Raw genomic sequence first — 10,318 nt, forward strand, 5'->3', positions numbered from 1 at the left:
AATTCATGATGCTTTCGTAACGGGATATAATCAGCCCCGGACTGAGCACTACTCCTGAACCACGTAGAAGTTCATAAAAGCAAGATCCAAAAGGATCCAACTGTTTACAGGTCACTTAAGTGCACCCCAGAAAAAATTCAAGATGATTTATAGGAATTATAAAATATAACTTTCCAGCTGACAAGGAAAAAAAAAAAAGGAATTTAAAAATAGCTAGTATGCAAGAAGGTAAACTTCACAATGTCCAGCATCCAATTAAAGAATATCACGTATGCAAAGAGCCAGGAAACGATGACCCATAAAGAAGGGAAATAATCAGTTAATCAGAATTGAACCAGACCTAACATGATGTTAGAATTAAGAAAGAGGACAGCCAGGCACAGTGGTTTATGCCTGTAATCCCAGCACTTTGGGAGGCCGAGGCAGGCAGATCACCTGAGGTCAGGAGTTTGAGACCAACCTGGTCAACATGGTGAAATCCCGCCTCCAGTAAAAATACAAAAATTAGCCGGGGATGGTGGTGCATGCCTGTAATCCCAGCTATATGGGAGGCTGAGGCAGGAGAATTGCTTGAACCTGGGTGGCAGATGTTGCAGTGAGCTGAGATTGTGCCATTGCACTCCAGCCTGGGCAACAAAAGCGAGACTCCATCTCAAAAAAAAAAAAAAAAAAAAAGTTAAAGGAGTCCTCCAGGCAGAAGGAAACTGACACCGGCTGAAAATCTGGATGAAAAAAAAAAAGACACTAGAAACGACATCTACATAGGCAAATATATAATTTTAACATCTGACTAGCCGGGTGTGGCAGCTCACGCCTATAATTCCAGCACTTTGGGAGGCTGAGGCAGGCAGATCATTTGAAGTCAGGAGTTCAAGACCAGCCTGGCCAATATACTGAACCCCCCACCCTACTAAAAATACAAATATTAGTCTGGTGTGGTGGCCTATGCCTGTTATCCCTGCTACTCAGGAGGCTGAGGCAGGAGAATCACTTGAACCCATGAAGCAGAGGTTGCAGTGAGTCAAGATTGTGCCACTGCACTCCAGCCTGGCTGATAGAGCGAGACTCATCTTAAAAATAACAACAACAACAACAACAACAACAAAACCCAAAACCAAACAAAAACACATCTGACTGTTTAAACGAAAGTAATAAAGATGGACTGTAAGGTTTATAACATGTGTAAAGTAAAATGCATGACAATAGCATAAAGGCAGGGAGAGGAGTAATGTGAAGAGGTATGATATCACTTGAAGGCAGAATGTGGAAAGCAAGGCAGAATTTTTGAAGTTTCTTTCTTCATACACTTTCAGGTTCCCATACATACAACCTAGTTTTTTTCTGGAGGGATCTTATTTTTTAGGAGGCTTGGAGAGGCACCTTTTGCTTTGTGTTCTTATGGGATGCACAAGACACAAGGGAACAGTCTCTCACTTTTAAATACAGTGATAGGCCTGAGAAGAAACAACTGTAATTTTTTTTTTTAATGAGATGGGATTCTCACAGAAGTTCATGTGGTGTTGAATTTCTGAGCTCAAGTGAGGTTTCCTTACGTCGGCCTATCAAAGCGTTGGGATTAATAGGCGTTAGCCACTGTGCCTGGCCACAAATACCAACATTTAAAAGGTCGTCCCTGGATGGACTCGAACCACCAACGTTCAGGTTAATAGCCGAAAAGGCTAACCGATTGCGCCACAGAGACAACCTCAGATCTTTACGTTCAACGAAACAGATTAAGCGTTCACTTTCATCTCAACGTAGATTGAGCCATCACTAACTCTAGGGATTGCCATTCGCTTTCTGCAGGACAAGTGTGCAGACTACAAAGCTTTGGAAAACCGGAGAGGGTGGGTTGACTAATTGTGTTGTTGCCCGTTAGAAATGTGTATATTGCATGACTCTGAAGCCAGAAGGGCAGCCGAATGGCCTTCAACCTGCCTTGACCCTCGCCTGCTTCAGAAGCCAGTGCCTCTGGAAATGCCTGGATCTGCGACCCCAGCCTGAGCCTAGTAGGGCCTAAGGGAAGCCAAACGCCCCGACGGCTCTGTTTTCTTGCGCCGCCTTCAGGCAATCATCTTCTCCCCTTGCTCTCCCCTCACTCAACTCGGCTTCAGTAGATGGGGTCGGTGGGGCGGGAGGGGGAAAGAGGCAAGGGAGTCAAAAGGGAAAAGGTGAAAAGGAGGAGGGAGAAGCAGGGGAGACCAGGACGAGACAATGGGACAGCCCAGGATGCCCGTGCAGAGGGCACCGGCTGGATGAAGAGAAGATGGGACATGTATCAGAATGGAGAGGAGAAGACGTGAGAGAAAATCACAAGAACCTGTAGCTGCCCAAGAATAAAGAGGTAAAAATCGCATAAATGTTTTTACATTTAAAAAAAAATCGGGGGACCGGGCGCGGTGGCTCATGCCTGTAATCCCAGCCGTTTGGGAGGCCGAGGTGGGTGGATCACTCACTTGAAGTTAGGAGTTCGAGACAGGATGGGCCAACATGGTGGAAGCCCCTCTCTACTAAAAATACAAAAATTATCTGGCCCTGGTGGCGCACGCTTGTAGTCCCAGCTACTCGGGAGGCTGAGGCAGGAGAATCGCTTGAACCTGAGAGGCGGAGCTAGCAGTGAGCTGAGATCGCGCCCCTGCACTCCAGCCTGGGCGACAAAGTGAAATTCTGTCTCTCAAAAAACATATATAAATAAATAAAGAGGGGTGGGAAAGCAAAACGACAGGCAGTAGGTGTGGGGTGCTTTGGGATTCTATACTGGTTAGTACTCTGCGTTGTGCCTGCAGCAACCTCTGTTCTAATCCGAATCCTGGTACAGTCAGACTCTATCTTGGACCCACTGGGGCGAACCCATGTGTCTTTTGGTTTGCTTTAATTCCTGCACCAGCTGCCGCCTTTATCTGCAGCCAGAAAGCAGGGTTTACCGCTGGACCCACAGCGCCATATGGTCAGGGGAAAAGAAGGAAATCCAATAGTACATAAACAAAGGCCCAAAGAGAAACCGTCGAAGTGCCCTATGCCTCACCGTTTAGCAGAAAATATCAAGCAACTCTCAACCTAGCTGGTCTGTAGCTTCCACGAATGAAATAATGTATTTATTGCAGTTTTTCTGGTTGAGATATTTCAAATATTTGGTGGAACTTTTAATTAGAGGGAGAGATACTCTCGAGTGTGGAAGAAAAAAATGAGGGGGTGTGAGGATGGGGCGACTTTAGGACAGAAAAAAAGAGACAAGGAAGCCACGTAAACATTTTCGGGTGGGCGTGAGGCAATGTCAGTCTTGAACCCCGTTACGTTAGGTAAAGAGGGCAGCCCTCTTCTAGCACAAACACCGTTTCTCACATTGAGGAAATTACAGGAATCAGCAACTCTAGAGTGCGATGAAGAAGCTTCACTCTGGGAGAACTCCCTTCGTGACCACGGTCTCTACTCTGCCAGGTAAGTGGGAATGAGCGCAGGCCCTGCAGGGACAGCACAGCCTCCTCACCCTGGCCGGACGCTCAGGGTCACCACCCTACCCACTGCCGCCCCTCGCCATTCTTCCAAACCACTCTCAGCCAAACATTCCACCGACAGTCACCCCACACCACAACCCAGGCCGACTTTCAGCAGCGGCTCCCGCCCCGCAGCCACCGCGCACTCTCACCCCCGCGGTTCTGCCCGCCGCCTCTGCCCCAGTCTGTGCACTTCACCTCCCTGGCTCCCGCTCTCTCCTGAGCTCACAGTGGACGCGGCGTTCGTCCGAACCCCTCTTGGGAGTACTGAATGGAAAATGGGGAGCGTGCGCAAGTGGTTGGTGGAGTGTAGATTTTGTGGGATTTAACTGTGAGACCATCACTTCGACGTCCTAGTGCTGGTTTTCACACCTGCCTTCTGTTGGGGCACCGGCAACAGTTTTCCATTTGTGCCTACTCCACCTGCTGTCTTTGTTGGCTCAGCGAACATCGCCTCCCTCTACCGCTCAATCAGCAAATGGGACCGCCGACGAGGACCTCACCAGCTGCTCACCCTCCTCGCAACCTCGCGGGCATCGCCTCCAGTCGCCTCGTCCAAAGGCCTAAGCTGCGAACGTTAGCTGCGAACGGGGGTGAGGAGGCTCCGCTGACTGGTCGGTACTCGTGTCCAGGGCACGCACAAACGCCACGACTTGGCGTGGCCTCTCTCTTAATTCGCATCCTGGCCAGATAGGCGCCTCGTGGCGGCGGCGGCAAAGAGGGTGGGCTTATTGGGTGGCTGGCATCTCTGCACTGTTGTGTACACCTGAGTGAGACGCTCAGTCGCTCTCTAAAGCCGCGTCTGCGGATGACGGACACGGACATAAATACGAGCAGAGTGTCGTGAAAGGTGGTCCACCTCGACTTGCCCTACTTCGCCCGGGTGTGCCCCTTGCTGCGGAGGCTGTTCTGCATCTGGCCATTGGAGCAGGCCGGCTGACAGTGTAATAAAGGAAGATTCCCGCGGGAAGGCGGCCAGTGCAAAACAATTCCCTGACCGGGAATCGAACCCGGGCCGCAGCGGTGAAAGCGCCGAATCCTAGCCACTAGACCACCAGGGAGATAGGGAAAGGTGCTTTCTCTCCTTTCTTCGGTCTCAAGCGACAGTTTCCCTGTACTCTGGGAGGACTTGGGCTTTGTGAGGGTCGCTCTTTGCTCCTGGAGTCGTCTCACATGGCCGTTGCTTCCCTGCTTTCTTAAAAAAAAAAGAGCCTGCAGGCGACACACCGAGGGCTCCGCGAGGGACACCAAGGCCAGAGTCCCGAGTCCTGGAGCGAGTTGCAGCGACCCCGCCGCAGCTCACCACTGGCATAGAGATACGCCTTTGCGAGGAAGCAGCAAGTGGAGAGACCGTCGCGGGTCGCCAGGGCCAGAGCCGCGCACCGGGTTGCCAGGAGGAGCCGGGAGCGGGGAGGGGCCCGGGGTGAGACGGGGATACCCTCTGCATCATAAAGGACCCAGACCCCGGCACCCCCAAGATCATAAAGGACTCGGATGCGGAAACCGAAACGGGCTGCATGGGAAACTCTTTCCAGGAAGGCTCCGGGGCCCTCAACTGGTCTCCCACCTTCCCCTGCAACCTGTGACACCTGCCATTTTCCCGTCTTAGGAGATGGCAACGCCACCCTTCCGTTTGCTCCGGGCAAAACTTGGAGAGTTCCCTCTGACGCTGGAGTTTTTTCCTCAGATCCAAGATCCAATTGGTCACCAACTCGTGATTTACCATCGGCCAAGTGTGTGGGCATTGATCTACACGCAAGTTTCTCCACCTCCGCGTAATGGCTACTTCGGGGTGGGGATGGGGTGGGGATGGGGTGGGGGAGGGGCCCTCCCGCGGTGGATTGTAAGGTGTTTAGCAACATCCGTCGCCTCCGCTGACTAGATACATGCCAGGGGGTTAACATTCTCCCTCCCGCTTCCCCCCCCCAGTCGTGGCCTAGTATCTCAGCGGGGATGGGAGAGGTGTGTGAGGGCGAAGCTGCCCCCTGTTGAGAACCACTGGTGCGCAGCTGTCCTGCTCTCTGAACTTGTGCAGAGGACTCTCCAGGTGAAGGCTCAAGGATCGATCCAGCTCGAGACACGCTCGCTCCCCCTCACAGTCGGACCTTAGGATTTAGGCTTTAACATCTTGACATCATGAGATTCGAAACCTTTAGGTCTTTTCTTTCGTTCTGTCCTCCAAATCGGCCTCTTCCGAGCCTGTTGACCAGGGCCAGCCAGGCAAAGGGCTGCGTTCGCTCAACGAGGCTCCTCTCGCCCCTCCTGCAGTTTCAGGCCTCTTTCTGTTGAAGAGAAGCTTTATGGGCCACTACAGCTGCTGCATAACTGCATGTTGCATGCAAGCCCTAAATTGCTGATTTTTAAACAGCCTGATGGGTTCACAAAGACAATTTCTGAATAGTCTTAACAGCAGAGGTGCACTAAAGCCATTGTGCCCTGCAGCCCAGGATTCCAGTAAGTTCTTTCAGGACCATTTATGGAAGATTTTTGGAGTTGTCCTTGGTAACTCCCAGGAATGTTTTGGTTAGGAGTAGAATTTTAGATGTCATGGATTTAAAAATTAAAACTAAAACTCTGGAACTCATAGAAAGATGAGAATACATTCACTATCCTGAGTAGAAAGATTTCTTATAGACTAGAACAGGCTTTAAAAATAAAGAAAAAATATGGCAAAATTTCATCAAATTAAATATTTTGAGAACTGAAATTAAAATCCGAAGCCACCAACCAACTGGACAGACCCCTTCTTGGTCAAGGAGACCCCAGAGAAGTCTTAAATACTGAGTTCCTGACCAGTATTTGGAAGATCAGACACCTGTCCTTATACTCTTTCCCTTTTGTGGGTTAGACACAACTGACCAGCATTATTGTTAAAATAAAGATCATAAGACTGACAGAACAGACTCCTTACCATAGTAAGATACTATATTATAAACAAGACCTAAGACCATGCGAGGCAAAGTTAAGTTGTGCACCCCTCAACTTAAAGAATAAACTATGTTCTAATTGCCACAGGTTTTTTTCTTCTTCCTTTTTTTCCTCTAGCTAAACAAGCACTGGCCTTGAGATAATCAATGCTGAAGCACTTGCAGCTGACCCATTACCATAAACTGGCTGAGCCCTCCCTACACAAGCCATAACGACAGTTTTGATTGGACAAGAGACTGATTTCAGTAACTTTCTCTTGATAAGAGACCACTGATTGTGAACTGGTTCTGGACAGTTTACAGAGGCTGTGCACCTGATTGCCATTGTGTCCCTGCTTCACCTATTGAAGCATAAGGCCTAATTATTATAACGTATTGAAATGTTGTCTCCACCCCAAAGTGAACATCGGTTGCATGTAACAGGCATGTTTACTCAGCATGCATGCAGCAGGATCCCTTCACGAATATTCAGAGCTCCTCCTATTCCCTGTTGAATATGTATATGTGGCCAACCAGATCAACATAAATCCCTGTTCCCCCCTCCCCTCCCTGGAAACCTACTTTTCAGGTTTCAGCAGGTGGGTATGCTCCCAGTCTGTCAAAATGGCCGCCTTGCAGGCTGTAACCCTTTATAAAAAATAAAATCTTCTTTCTTTCTAAATTTATAAATTGTGTGATTTTTCACTTGACAGCTTTCAGTTGTCAGTCCAGCCACTGACTGGGAAAAGTCATTTGCAATATATTTATTTGAAAAATGACTCAATTCCTGAATATATAAGAGAACTTTCATAAATCAGTAATATAGAGCTAAGCCAAATAAAATCGGGCAAAATATCCAAATAGGCCTTTGAAAAGGATAATTTCTTATATGTTGGAAGCCATAAGAAAATATGCTTCATAGTATTGCTCATTAGGCAAGTACAAATTATTTCCACACGGAGACATCACTAACCACTCATCAGTGTATGGTTACTTTTTTAATTTTCTGAGACAGGGTCTCACTCTGTCACCCAAGCTGGAGTGCAACGGTGCGGTCTTGGCTCTCTGCAACCTCCCCCTCCTGAGTAGCTGGGAGTACAGGTGCATGCCACCATGCCCGGCTAATTTTTGTATTTTTAGTAGAAACGAGGTTTTGCCATGTTGGCCAGTTTGGTCTGAGAGTACAGCTACATTTTAAAAAGTTAGTACACCAAATGCCGACAAGAATTTGGTGCCACTTCAACTGTCATTGCTGGTGAAAAAACATTCTAGAAGACTGGCAATTTATACCAATGTCAAACTTATACTCAGGTCATGACCCAGCAACTGAAGTACTTCCATGAATCTCAAGTGCACAAAAAGACTGTTATAAGAATATTCATCACAAGAATTCAGTAACACCACAATTGAGAAGTGATCCATGAACTACGTGGATGTATCTCATGAGTATAATGAACATAACTGCAGAAAAAAGGCCAGATACAAAAGATATGTCCATTCACTCATGTGAACTTTAAGAACAGGCGATTGTAACTTACGGGAATAGACATCAGAATAGTGATTAAGAGGACACAGGGTGAGAATTGCCTGGAAAGGGGCTCTAACAGGCCTTTCTCAGATGATGGCAATTTTCTATAACTTGAGCTGGATGGTGATTACATTTATCAAAATTAAATTGCACTAAAAATTTGTGCACTTTATGTGAACTGTAGTTTATTTACTGTTCTTATTCCTTGAACCCGGGAGATGGAGGTTGCAGTGAGCCGAGATTGAGCCACGACATTCCAGCCTGGGTGACAGAACAAGACTACGTCTCAAAAGTACTAATAATAGTAATAATAGTCTTAACAGCAGAGGTGCACTAAAGCCATTGTGCCCTGCACAATCTCATTTTATGAGAATTTTTATGCTCTCATAAAAATCAGCAGATGGGGAATGGAGGCAAGCCGGTGTCGACCATGACAACTGGTTTAGATTTTATTGTAAACTCACTAAAAGCTCGTTCTCATTTTGTGTTTTTTAAAAATCCCACTGATACAGCTGTTTTCTCTTCCAGAAAGACTATAACCGCATTATTTCATCAGTGGAAGCTACAGACAAAGGGTCCTTGAGAGGCAGCATCTTCACCTATGGGATATTTTTCTGCTCAATTGTGAAACTAAGAGCATGTCCAAGTTTTCCTTTTGGCCAGGCCGCCCCTAGTTTATGCACTGTGGGCTAAACTCCAGAAGCTGGTGCCCTTCTGGGCCAGCGGTTTACTCTGCTCTCTGGAGGCTGCTAGGATTAAAGGCGAAGCAAATGACAAGTCTATTAGCCACAATCGCAGGATACAAAACACTGCTGTGACTCAGATTAGAACCCAGGTTGCAGCAACCACAACTAGAAGTATTAACCACTACATGACCACAGAGCCTGCTGACAACCATTGTACTTCATATATATATATATATATATATATATATTTTTTTTTTTTAATGTAAAAACACTCACACTATTTTCTATGCTTTATTCTTGGACGTCTGCAGATTGCTTTTCTCTCTCTCACGTGCTTCTCCGTTACTCTCTCCCCACTCTGCTACATAATTTTAAAAAATCTCATTTCTCAGGATCCGGCCACTGCCTCTACAACAAGCCTCCTGGGAGATCTTGTTGTCCCATCTACAACTCTGCCTTCTTTCATTCCTTTTTTTTTCTTTCGGAGTCGATGTGTTGTCCAGGCTGGAGTGCAGCAGCTCGATCTTGGCTCACCGCAACCTCCGCCTCCCGGGTTCAAGCGATTCTCCTGCCTCAACCTCCCAAGTAGCTGGAATAGCAGGTGCATGCCACCACATTCGGCTAATTTTTGTATTTTTAGTAGAGACGAATTTCACCATGTTAGCCAGGATGGTCTTGAACTCTTGACCTCAAGCGATCCATCCGCCTCGGCCTCACAAAGTGCTGGGATTACAGGCGTGAGCCACCGTGCCCGGCCAAATTTCAGGCCAACACCTGTTGACACACATTGCCAGACACACGGAATCCCTCGCGGAACACGGATGGGCCCACAAAACACGCGGAGGCCGCGGTGGCTGACGATGTTAGCAAATTCGGTCCACGGTGTCTGGGGTACAGCCCCGAGGGTCCACTTGGCCACCTCTGCTCAAGGACTAGTCTCCGCCGCTCCTCTCATCTCCACGCAGATTCTTCCCCACACATCTCCCCTTTCTTTGGGCCGCCGAGGCCTCTTGGACCTTTGAGGAGACTGCCCCGCCCGCAGCTTCTCTCCTTCCTGGAGTTTCATTTCTTGATCCTCTACATAGTGGCTCAGCGGTAAGCCCAAGGTCCAGCACGCGAATCAGGAACCTGATGGTTTGCAGGGATCTGCCCAGAGAATAGATGAAAGTAACAGGTACCAATATCAAAACTGCAGTGACTCACCAGAAACACTTCGTGCTTGCCACTTTGCTAAGCCGTTTGTTGAGTCCAACAACTGCACGGGTCTTGGGTTAGTCTCCTGAATGTCTTTTGCCGCTACTTTGACGAGTGTTGGCAGCTTACTTTGTGGTGGCCAAGCCCCTAAATGCACTATTTGCTTATGGATTATAATTTTGCAGGGAAGAAGTGAAGAAGGCAAGCTGCTTGCATTGGCCGGGAATTGAACCCGAGCCTCCCGCGTGGGAGGTGAGAATTCTACCACTGAACCACCAATGCCTCTCCCTACCAATTTCCTGGAGGATACTGAAAAAGAGTATCTAGAGGCCGGGCGCGGTGGCTCAAGCCTGTAATCCCAGCACTTTGGGAGGCCGAGACAGGCGGATCACGAGGTCAGGAGATCGAGACCATCCTGGCTAACACGGTGAAACCCCATCTCTACTAAAAAAACACAAAAAACCAGCCGGGCGAGGTGGCGGACGCCTGTAGTCCCAGCTACTCAGGAGG

At 48.1% G+C, this 10,318-nt stretch overlaps 2 non-coding genes across 2 annotated transcripts; both read right to left on the reverse strand.

The window, feature by feature from the left end:
• Positions 1–4,483: 4,483 nt before the first annotated feature.
• On the reverse strand, positions 4,484–4,555 carry TRNAE-UUC (transfer RNA glutamic acid (anticodon UUC)). The gene has a single exon. It is a non-coding gene; the product is annotated as a tRNA-Glu (tRNA).
• A 5,464-nt stretch (positions 4,556–10,019) lies between these two features.
• On the reverse strand, positions 10,020–10,090 carry TRNAG-CCC (transfer RNA glycine (anticodon CCC)). The gene has a single exon. It is a non-coding gene; the product is annotated as a tRNA-Gly (tRNA).
• Between the last annotated feature and the right edge of the window lie 228 nt (positions 10,091–10,318).

This window comes from Macaca thibetana, chromosome 1 (assembly GCF_024542745.1).
Source record: "Macaca thibetana thibetana isolate TM-01 chromosome 1, ASM2454274v1, whole genome shotgun sequence".
Classification (NCBI taxonomy): Eukaryota; Metazoa; Chordata; class Mammalia; order Primates; family Cercopithecidae; genus Macaca; species Macaca thibetana.